At 41.2% G+C, this 12,084-nt stretch overlaps 1 long non-coding RNA gene across 2 annotated transcripts; it reads left to right on the forward strand.

Moving 5' to 3' along the window:
• The first annotated feature begins 273 nt into the window (after positions 1 to 273).
• Positions 274 to 1,588, forward strand: LOC307084341. Of its 2 annotated transcripts, none has more exons than XR_013812308.1 (3): positions 274 to 626; positions 729 to 853; positions 1,494 to 1,588. It is a non-coding gene; the product is annotated as an uncharacterized lncRNA (long non-coding RNA). The 2 variants fall into 2 exon arrangements; XR_013812309.1 differs by having other exon boundaries at positions 732 to 853.
• The last annotated feature ends 10,496 nt before the right edge of the window (positions 1,589 to 12,084 follow it).

Below are 12,084 nucleotides of genomic sequence, written 5' to 3' on the forward strand. Positions count from 1 at the left end.
TAACCTTAGCTTAGTTGTTTGTTGACTGATGACCAAAGACGGGTTAACTATTTTATGAATTGTAAAGAATCAGGAAAACAAGTATTTGAAATGGATTATGGATTATTTATTAATTATTCTGAACCACACTGAACTGTTTGATTAGCCTACTACATTATTACAACATTACCAAGAGTATTGTAATCCAAAATTAAGAATGTGGCAGCACTGAACTTGGGTGTGTGTGTGTGTGTGTGTGTGTGTGTGTGTGTGTGTGTGTGTGTGTGTGTGTGTGTGTGTGTGTGTGTGTGTGTGTGTGTGTGTAGGTTGGAGAGTTAAAATTGGCCAAAAACATGCACCCGCCTCTCAGATGTGCCAATGAAAGCTGTCGCTATTTCCCTTTTGTCCAAGGCCTTCAGTGTATCCCTGTGGATATGGCAGACTGCAGTGCTGTTGAGCCTCAACTGGGTCATTGTTGTCCTCAGCCAATTCTTCAGCCGTCGCAGAGCACTGAAGCTCCTTTCTGCCTCACAGGATGAAACTGGGACCACGAGTAGCAGTCTCACCAGAGTCTCCACCTGTGAGAAGAGCCCTCTGACCTCTGGTGGCATGCCTCTGAGAATTTGGACAGCTTCTTTGCATGAAGTGTAGGTGTTATTTGCTTTAAACATGGCCAATTGAATTTGTAGTGCCTGTAGGTCCAGTTCTGGGTACAAGCTCACCACCATATTTTTGTTTCCGGTAATCAGCAGCTCCTCCAGCTTGACCAGATTTCCCAGGCTCACCTGATCAAAACGCTCATGAAGCTGGGTGGTCGCCATGTACGAACGCCCCCCTACCCTTCTTCCAGTTCCTGAACCCCAAGGAAATGAAGGTTTGTTCTGTATTTCTGGCCATTGTTGGAATATTATGTTTAAAGGCCTTTACACAGTAGAAACACAAAACTCCTTTAATTTCAGAACTGTAATGTAGCCAGGGGTAGTCTTTGAACCAGCTCTCCTGGAATCGGAGAGTGCGGTTGGGCAGAGTTTGTGGCTCAATTAGCTGTGCATCTGGTTGGTATGGGGAAACTAAAATATCCTCAGGGGTATTGAGCTCTTCCTCTGTTTGGGAAGGGTTATCCTGTTGTCCCTCCTGCTGAGGCACCTCCTCCTGTAATGTAGTCAGTGACATGGATGATAATTTGGTAGTATTTCTTTAAATAGTTCCCTGAAATGTTTTATTTATGTTTTTTGTTCATAATTGCACTTAATATTTGTTGTAGTTGTAGCCCTGCCCACTTCACTATAATTGTCTGTAGTGTATGTTTTAAATTGTGCAATAGCATATATTTTTTTTTAGAAACCTCACCTGCTGCACCTCTACATTCTCAACCCCCTGTTCCTGAGCTTCTTTGTTTAGTTCTGTTCCACTCAGTTCCGGTTCCTTATGAAAATGTTAAACTTTGTTAGTAATGTTTCATGTTATAGTTTCTGAATGTTCAAGTTTTCCTTATGTGACCCTCACCTCCACAGCTCCCGGTCCCTGCACTTCTTTGTTTTGTTCTGTTGCACTTGGTTCCTTTTCCTGATGACAGATGGTTCATAAATAAAACAAACATTTATTGGCACTTGTGTTTGGTTTTTATTTAACGTTTTAGCATAGATTTGGGGTAAATCGTACTTGTTTTTTGCATAGTTTTAGGGTATATTCTGTTTTTTCTTATGAATAGTATGGATAATCATATAGATATGGCATAATGGACATGAAGAAATTTTAGTTTTTCTATTTTTTTACAATATTTGACATTCGTATATAAAATATTTGACACAATATTTTGATCCAAAAAAGGGTAATGTTCAAATAATGAGCAACAATACCTTCCCCCCAAACCACCCCAACCCACCCATCTCAGCTTGTCCCTTTAAGTCCAGATCTTCACAAGAATGACTGTCTATTAGGGATGGGTCGGTCGCGAACGAATCCCGAAGGTGAACGATGAGAACTGATTCCCAAAACAAGAGAACTGATTATTTGATTATTTTTTTTTAAACATAAAACAAAAATATGCTCACGTAAATGAAATATACAAACGAACAGAGCTCCATCTCCCTGCGACCTTATATTGATTGAGTCTAAAACGTTCTCAAAGATTCAGCCAATGAGAGTACTACAGCAGGTAGCAATCGCGTTGCCATGGCACATGGGTAAACAAATGACAAGGCACCGCCACACAAGTTAACTAACGGCTGTAGGCTTCAATATCGTGCAAGCATTTTATACGGTTTCTTTTTATTTTGTTCTACAACACAATTGCATGCTTTAGTAAAGTATTGTTTTACCTACCATGGAAATGGTCGAACTGCATCCTGTAGGCCAATGCTACAGAAATTTGCTTTTTTTGTTTTCCGAGTGCACCGTGACTGAAAACTTTTTTTCGTTTCCGTTTTATAGGGGGATTATTTGTTTATCAACAATAAACGCGTGCACAGAATGATCGCAAAAAGAGAATTTGTTTGACCGGTTGCCATGGTTATCTCCATGTGGTTAATTTGCAGTTGCGGGGTTAATTAGCGATATTGTCAGTTTACTGTTACATTAAACAGTAATCAGAAAAGGCGGTTATATGCTATAGACCCTATAGTATCTGTGGTTTAAAGGTTGAGACGAATTTCAAATTATAAATATGCACACTTTATGTTGGGCATACCCAATACTTATAAGCAAAGGGGGGTGGGGGCGGTGCCAGACACCTGTGAGATTCCCAGTCAAATTACGTAATCTGATTTAACGAACGAATCGTAATACTGAACGGAACTGAAAGAACTGACTCCCGGAAAATAATCGTTTTGCCCATCCCTACTGTCCATTGAAGTGTATGTCCAAAGAAGGATTACAGAAGGAGCATATACAGTTTAGTACAATATTTCAAAATAAGTAAGTATCAGAACAGTAAAGTAAACATTGGAAACTAGTAAAAAAAATAAAAAAAAATAAAATAAAAAATGGTAAAAAGTAAATTCAAAATAAAGTCAGGGGAGAGGGGGGGGGGGTGCACTGCTTCCCTCTGATAATAGCCCATTAGTCATCTTTATTTAATGGTATTTGCAAGCTCTCATAGTATTCTAAAAAGGGGGCCCAAACCTTCCTAAATTTTTGCAAGGATCCTTTAATACTATATCTGATCTTTTCAAGCTTCAGGAAATGCATAATATCCCTTATCCACCTAGTGAAGCCGGGGGGTGCTTGATCCTTGATTGCCAGGATGAGACGGCTGGCAATCAAGGAGGTGAATGCTATAAGAAAACGATTTTCTGGGGTAAAACCAAATATGGCACATACAGGGTTGGGGTTAATGAGTCTTCGAAGCATTTTAGAGTAGGCGCCAAAGATGCTGGCCCAGAATGTCTTAAGTTTGGGGCAAGACCAGTACATGTGAATATAATCTGCTGGTTGATCTTCACAGCGAGGACATGAGGGGTCAACATTAGGGAAGATTTTCACCAGCGTTGACATGGTCAAGTGTGCTCTTAGAACTATTTTGAGTTTTATCACACTGTGCGTGGCGCAAGGAGATGCATGTACTAAGTCAAGCACAGCCTTTCACTGATCATCTGTAAAATTCTCACCAAGATCACTCTTCCAGTTCCTCCTAACGTCCTGCAAAGAGTAAGGGGAAATATTGGATATGCAGTTGTAAAGAACTGAAATAAGACCTTTACATAAAGGGGATAATGAAAGGATATGATCAACCATATTGCTCGCTGGGAAATCTTGAAAGGAGGTAATACTTTTCTGTACAAAGTGTTTAATTTGGAGAAATCTAAAGAAGTGGGACCCAAACTTACCCTCCACATATAGATTCGAAATGGACTTAATGCCATTTGAGAACCATGTTCCAAATGTAGAATCTGACAGGGAAGGTGGGAAGTTATAATTACTTCTTAACTTAAAATTTCTTCTAAATTGCGACCAGATTCTGATTGAGTGACAGACCACTGGGTTAGCGCAAAATTGGCTTTGCGGAGGAGGTGATGGGGCACATAGTATGGAACCTAGATCGAATGAGCTAGAGCAGGCCTGTCAAACTCAAATACCCAGTGGGCCGAAATAAAAAACTGGGTCCAAGCCGTGGGCCGGACATATCAATATTTATTATGAACTTAAGTTTTACCTATATTGAATCTGAAAGTGGCCTAAAGCTTAGGCTTATTAGCTATTGCAATAAGATCTATTCATTTGTAGGCCTAAACATGAACTCAGCCTTAGTTTTACACATACATATATAATCTGAAACAAGGAGTCTAACTCAGATCAAATTTCGAAATATAATAAAGAAGAAACTAATTCTCATGCCTCTCTCATTGAAAATCCAAACAATAAGATTTATTTATTTGTAGGCCTAAACATGAACTCAGCCTTAGTTTCACACATATGAATAGATATGTAATCTGAAAAAAGGAGGCTAACTCAGATCAAATTTCAAAATAAAATAAAAAAGACACTAATTTCACATGCCTCAATTAATATCCAAACATATACAAAAGTGCAAAAATTAAACCTATGCTACATTAAAGCTCAGTTTACTGCACTGTGATTTGCCCTGGTGCCTGAACCAGATACTTGACATTCTTCTTCGACGCAAGTTCCTCAATGTTTGGGGTCAGGCTCTGAGCTGAGGAAATCCTCAGGACTGAGTGAAGGTGTTCATCAGTGAGACAACTCCTGTGTGATGTTTTGTTCAACTTCATTACAGAGAAAAGTTGTTCACATAGGTATGTGCTACCAAACATAGAGAGCATTTGAGCAACTTGAGCACGCAGCTGGGGCATTGTGTCAGGGATGAAACGTGGAAAATGTGCAGCACCAACAGAGTCATACTTCGACTTGAGTGTGTCGCTACATTGGAGTTCGATCAGCTCCATTTGGAGGTTGGTTGGTGCGCTTTCCACGTCTACGGCAAACGGATTACTAAGCAGTTCAAACCTACTCTTTTGGGCTTCAAAGTCGACAAATCGGCGTGTGAAGTCGGCGCTAAGTATGCCGAGCTTTTCAGCAAATTGTGCACTTTGGAACACAGAGACCTGCTCTTTCATAGTTTGGCAGCACAGGAAATGGCCCAGGTTTTCTCGCAGGATTTGCATCTCCCACAGGCGCAGTTTGGTTTTAAATGCCTTCACCGCAGCGTGCATGTCAGTGATCACATGATCCCGCCCTTGAAGCTGCAGGTTGAGCGCATTGAGATGGCTTGTAATGTCACACAGAAACGCCCATTCACACCAAAACCCTTTGTCCCGGAGCTCTGTTGTGTCTTTCCCTTTGCTTTCCATGAACTGACATATTTCCTCACGCAACTCGAAACATCTGTTCAGCACCCTCCCCCAGCTTAGCCACCGCACCTCTGTGTGATAGACCACATCACCATATTCCGAACCAATCTCCACCAGAAAGGACTTGAATTGACGGTGATTTAAACCTTTGGCTCTATTGAAATTAACTGCTTGTGTTACAGTTCTCATTACGTGATCCATTTTCAAAGCTTTGCCACACAACGATCCCTGGTGTATGATGCAGTGATACACTGTCAGCTCACCTGCGCCGTTCACCTCCAGCATCTTCTCCCGAATCCTGCCCACCAATCCATTCTTTTGACCGCACATCGCAGGCGCCCCATCCGTTGTTAGTCTCACAAGTTTAGCCCAAGGCAGACCCATTTCATTCACACATTTGCACACCTCATCAAAGAGATCCTTCCCGGTAGTTGTGCCATACATTGATTTCAGTCCTAAAAGTTCCTCTGTAATGCGCAGGCTCGAGTCAACTCCGCGGATGAAGATTGACAGCTGGGCCATATCTGATGTGTCAGTGCTCTCCTCCACAGCGAGGGAGTATGCGATAAATTGTTTTCCCTTTTCCGTCAGCTGTTGTTGTAAATTGGTGGAGAGCTCACATACACGATCAGCAACGGTGTTTCTGCTCAGACTGACGTTTAAAAAGGCTTGTCTTTTATCTGGGCACAAGACATCGCAAACTTTTAACAAGCAGTTTTTTAGAAATTCTCCCTCGGTAAAGCGCCAGGCGGATTTAGCAATCTCCTCCGCCACAATGAAACTGGCCTTTACAGCAGCATCACTTTGTATTTTGGCTTTAACAAACATAGTCTGCTGTGACATCAAACTTCGTTTCAACTCCACTACCTTCTGTAGCTTCTGTTGAATGTTCATATCCTTGTACTTGTCTTGATGTCTCGTTTCATAGTGCCGTCTTAAATTGTACTCTTTCGTGACAGCCACATCTGCTCCGCACACAAGACAGATGGGTTTGCCCTTCATATCGGTGAACATGTATTCAGCCTCCCACCTCTCTTGAAAAACCCTGTTCTCAATGTCCACCTTCCGTTTAGCCTTTTTTTTTTCGGGGAAAGCAACAGGTAGCTAACAAAAAGTTAGCTAAAAAACCTAGGCTACTTCAGGTGATAAACAGTATGCGGCTGCTGCAGTAAACATTGTAGACTAGAGCGCTACAGGTAGTGGGGGCTGGGCTCGCGCTTGCGGGCCTCGATTGACATATACCAGCGCAGCGGCAGTGCATTGTGGGACTTGTAGTTTTAACGCTGAAATGCGATAAACCGGCGGGCCAGTTCTGATAGACATTGGATATTATCTGGCGGGCCAAATTAAATTACACCGCGGGCCGGATTAGGCCCGCGGGCCTTGAGTTTGACATCTGTGAGCTAGAGGCACACTCCATTTGCACCCAGGCCTCACACCCACTGAGATGATCCCACCCAATCCAGTGTAGCATTGTCTTTATATTGCATGCCCAATAATAGTAGATAAAATTAGGTAGAGCTAGTCCAGCAAGCTTTTTAGGTCTTTGGAGGGCGCTTCCTTTTTCGTCTACCGTTCCAAATAAACGAAGATATGCATCCCTCCAAAGAGCTAAAGAATGATTTTTTAATCAGGATGGGGATATTTTGAAAGAGGTAAAGAAATGTTGGTAACACAACCATTTTAACAAGATTAATTCGGCCAGCTAAGGACAGTGGGAGGTTCATCCATCTAGCAAAGTCTTTTTCACATTTTTCAAACAAGATGTTACAATTTTTAGTAAAGAGGGATAAAAAAGCAGGAGTGATCTCTACACCAAGATATTTAAAGCCCTTGTTAAAGCCCTTGTGACTGATTAAGAGGAAAGATCTCACTTTTTTCGAAATTGATTTTATAGCCAGAGAAACTTCTGAATTGAGCTAGGATATTAAGAACGGAAGGAACAGAACTCAGTGGAACCGAGACATTTAAAAGGAGGTTGTCTGCGTATAGAGATAATTTGTGTGTCTTGCCCCAATGTTTTATACCCTGGAAGTCCTCTGATTTTCTAACAGCTACGGCCAGAGGCTCAATGGCAATAGCGAAGAGTAAAGGGGACAGACTGCAGCCTTGACGCGTACCTCTGCCAAGAGAGAATTGCTCTTATTGCTGACCGTTAGTAGTGACTGTCGCTGTAGGGTGAGAATAGAGGAGTTTTATCCAGGAGATGAAGGAATCTTCAAACTAGGGATGTGCATTTCTGGCAAAAATGCTATTCGATATTCGCTGAGAAGTATTTGAATAATATTCAAAAATCGGTCAATCAAGAACCCCCCACGCACGCACGCACCTCGTATACACACAAACACAATGACACAGGGGGAGGCTTTTATGATTTGTATGAAATCAATCTGTTTATTTTAACAACTCCGCCACCAACATTCGACATCAAAATCATTTCAACGTGGGCTTAGGCAGATAGACCTATATGCACCGAAAACAGATCGCTATTTATTTTACTGAACACAGCCTGCATGACGGTGAACTAGACACCTCTTTAGAATATGGAAACTATGGCCAAAAAAATTACCTCACACGGTGTGTCATTTTACAATTAATTTGTTACCAGTATTCGCAGTGTTGATCAGCAGAGAAATAGTCCGCCAAAGACGTTGACGTCGCTTAGCAACCGAAGACGCTGGGGTTGATATGTTACCGGACTATTTGCGGAGTGATACGACAGAAAGAAAAAAAAATCCACTTTCCTTGACAGCGGTCATTATATGCTTAGCAACGGTGAATTATCAAAAAAGTATTCACCACCGGAAGATGTGAAGGCCCATGCAAGTGAACGGAGCGTTCAACAGAATTGAGAAGAGCTGTGTAATAAATAACAATAGTCACATTCATTATTCGATTTTCTACGTGACTCCGACTATTCGACGATCGTTGCCCATCCCTACTTCAAACCCTATTTCTTTTAAGGCCGCAAATAAATATTCGCATTCAACTCGGTCAAAAGCTTTTTCAGCGTCAAGCGATATAACCATTTCGGAGGTGCAGAACGGAGGGGAATAAACAATATTGAAAAGCCTTCTAAAATTTGGTATGATGTGGTAGAGTTTATTTTTAAGCATATAAATCTATTTAATTTTATTTAAATACTCACATTTTAAAATGTATGTATTTAAATTAATTATAAATGTATAATTCTGTCATTTCTAAACTGTATTTAATGTAATTACTTAATACATATTAACATGGTTTAAATAATCAAAGCTGTGAAACAAACAAGATTATTTTATTTAAAATGTATGTGATTGGTTTACATACAACTTAGGGGAAGTGAAATTGGGAAACAAGAAATGACATCCTTATTTTCCGCGGGATTTCCACAGACTGGTGCCTCAGGCTTAATGGTGAGTAATCCGAGTCATCCTTTGTCTATTTTCATCCATCTGTGTATTATTTGTGCAGATTTTATCATATTAAATTAATATCAATTAATTTATGATGAAGTCGTACGTAGTTTGTGATGATTGTAGGCAGTTTTATCTTTAGAACATTATGTGTACTGGCGCTCACTAGCTAACGTTAGCTAGCAATTCACTGAACTTGGTGCAGTTTTTCAGTTTGCTTACATAGAAATGTTTGAATCTAACTTGTGTTTTATTTTACTTCTGGAGTGCAGTTTTTCTGTTTGTAATCCAGTTGCATCAGTTCAAGGGGCTTTTTTTTGCGCCAGAAACGGAGCCGTTCTCCTTTCAGCGCCCATCGGCAGGAAGTCACCCACACGGAAAGAGCCTATATGAGGATATATATGCATATATGAAACCTATATGCAGAATATCAATGCATATATGCGTCATATATACATCATATATCGTCATAGGATTGCAGATTTGTAGGACCCAAACATTTAATGTTTGCATTTAGGGGGTAGGCTATAACGTTTCTTCTAGCTAAAATAAATGGTCAGACACATATACATTAATAAGTAATCCTAAGCATTTTTCTTAGGTAATTAATCTAATGGTTACTAAACCATTTATGTGATTTGAGGTGTTTACTATGCCCCACCACAACGTGGCGTATTAGCCGTAACACATGGTCAGGGTCGCGAGCGCACTTTGACCTGTAGACGTTGACTAGGGAACCCCCCGACCGTGGACATCGGTAAGAAAAATAACAATAAGGTCGAAAATAGTTCAAGTTCACCGTCATGCAGGCTGTGTTCAGTAAAATAGATATATAAATAGCGATCTGTTTTCGGCACATGTAGGTCTATCTGCCTAAGCCCACGTTGAAATTAGGGCTGGGCGATATGACGATATATATCGTGTGATGATATAAAAACGTCTATCGTTTCATATGATGCTCTATCGTTTATATCGTCTTGCCGCAAATCACACTCTTTACGGTAATATTTTTCGTCATTTGGACGACGCTTTACATTCTTCCACATGGCACATGAAGGCAACACAAACAAACATGGAGGAGAGTGAACGTGACTATTCTGAACAGGAGAAGGACTCCGACGACCAGCCAAGACAAAGTGAGGTTGTACCTAAAAGAGGGGCTACTTCTATCGCATGGACGTGGTTTGGGTTTGAAAAGTCGGACACGGACCAGAAAAACGTACTTTGTAAAGTATGCCGCAAACCGGTCACCACACCAGACTCAAACACCACCAACCTATTTTACCACCTACGAAAGAATCACGACAAACAGTAGGGAGAGAGTCTACGGATGAAATCCAAACAAATACAGTCGTCGAGTGCTCAAAACAAACCCCAGACCGTGCAAGAAGCTTTTGCCCGCGGCACACCATATGACAAAGATTCCCGACGATGGAAGGAGATAACGGCTGCCATTGCAATTTACATCTGCAAAGACATGGCCACAATTTACACGGTCGAGAAACAGGGGTTTCGTGAGTTGGTGCGAACACTTGACCCAAGGTACACAATGCCAAGTAGGGCTTAGCGATATGGCCTCTAAATGAAATCGCGATATTATTTTGCTATATCGCGATACACGATATATATCTCGATATTTTGACATTTCATCTAAAGCACTTAAAAATGCTTTATTTAACACTTTGATGCATAGTCACACCAGTATGATGATTCTAGTAGTCCCTGCAACATATGTCTGCATTAAACCATTCTTGTTTATACTGTATTCATTAGAGGTTTCTATTAGAACAATTTTAAACTTGTGTGCAAAAGGGGTAAATCACAGATGTAGATGTAGGCCTACATACTGTAGCCTATTTCTATAGAGTTCAAGCTCAATGACCCGTAACAAAAACAGAGCTCAATGGAAAAAGTGCAGAAACCCCATCACATTTCAAAACATAAATTAAAGTGCACTCTTTGTGCTTGTCACTAGACATTTTAAATTAAAGTGCACTTTTCAAATCAACATAAGTTAAAATGCACTTTTTGTGCATGATGTCAAACAAAAGGTCTGGTCAAAAACGGCAAACTAAGATGATTGTGTTCTGTGTGTTTGTGACAACCAGTCAGTACCAACAGGTTATCTAGAGGTTTTGTGCCAAAAACACAAGCCTATCAACGGCGTCTGGCTTGAGAGCTGCCCGGTGGCATGTAACTATATTCCCACTGGTACTAAATAATCGTTCCGATGGGGAACTGGTGGCGAGCACACACAGATACTTTTTCGCCACATTTTTCAGGTTTGGAAACATTTCCTCATGGGTCTTCCACCACTGCAGGGGATCTGATTCACTGTCAGCATCGACAGACTGCAAGTAGGCAGACAACTCTGTTTCAATCCGCTCTCTCTGTGATGATGTGGCAAAGGATGTTGTTGCCCTTTTGAAGAAGCTTCCGAGGGTTTTCTTTTTTGGTGGCTCTGCTGGCGCTTGATGAGGCTGTGAAGAAGACGACTCAGCTGTGCCATGGTCAGACTCAGACAGCATCGCCTCCATCTCTGATATGGCTTTGCACTTGATTTCCTCCACCTTGTCTTCTGCTACGTATCTTGTTTTGAACCTGGGATCCACTAAGCCAGCCATGTGCAGCAGGTCGTTGGTGGCAGGGTCATCAAATTTCTCCCTCAGGTAATCCAGGATGGAGACTTTGATAGACTGGGTCAGTGCAGTGTCATCCTCCTGAATTGCCAAGATGCTGGAGTGGAAGAGATGAAGCACAGGCTTTACATAGGACACTGTGACGTAGCCCTCACCCGTTAAAGCATCGGTGAATTCCAGGAGGTGTTTTAGAGCCTTGTGCACTGACTCGAGGACTTCCAGGTCTTGCCAGGTCAGAACAAGATGCCTTGTTTTTTTGTCTGAGGCCAAGACTTGTGAAATAGCTCTCTGCTGCTCCAGCACCCGCTCAAACATTTTTGCTCGGGAACCCCACCTGGTAGGAGACTCACTGATCAGCTGGTGTGCAGGTATGTTCAGCTCTTGCTGCGCTGTGGCCAGGTCTCTCCTCTTCTTCCAACTGAATGAGAAGCTGCTCACAACCTTCTTACAAACAGCAACAGCACAATCAATACGGGAGTCTTTCATGCTTCTCTCTGAGAATATAAAAACCAACAATTCAGTCAATCAGCTTAACACCAAAAATAATTTTGCCAATTATTTTGTAAATACAGCACTGTGCAAAGGTCTACATTTAATTGTAAAAAAACTAAAGTGAATGAAGATGCTTTCAAAAATAATTAAACTAAAAGTTTGTACTGACACACTAATACAGAAAAAAATGAATTAACATCTAAGACAATTTATATAAAAACTCTTGGGTGCCTAAGACTTTTGCACAGTACTGTTTTCTACAAATCT

Source organism: Pollachius pollachius (genome assembly GCF_949987615.1).
Source record: "Pollachius pollachius genome assembly, chromosome: 12".
NCBI lineage: Eukaryota > Metazoa > Chordata > Actinopteri > Gadiformes > Gadidae > Pollachius > Pollachius pollachius.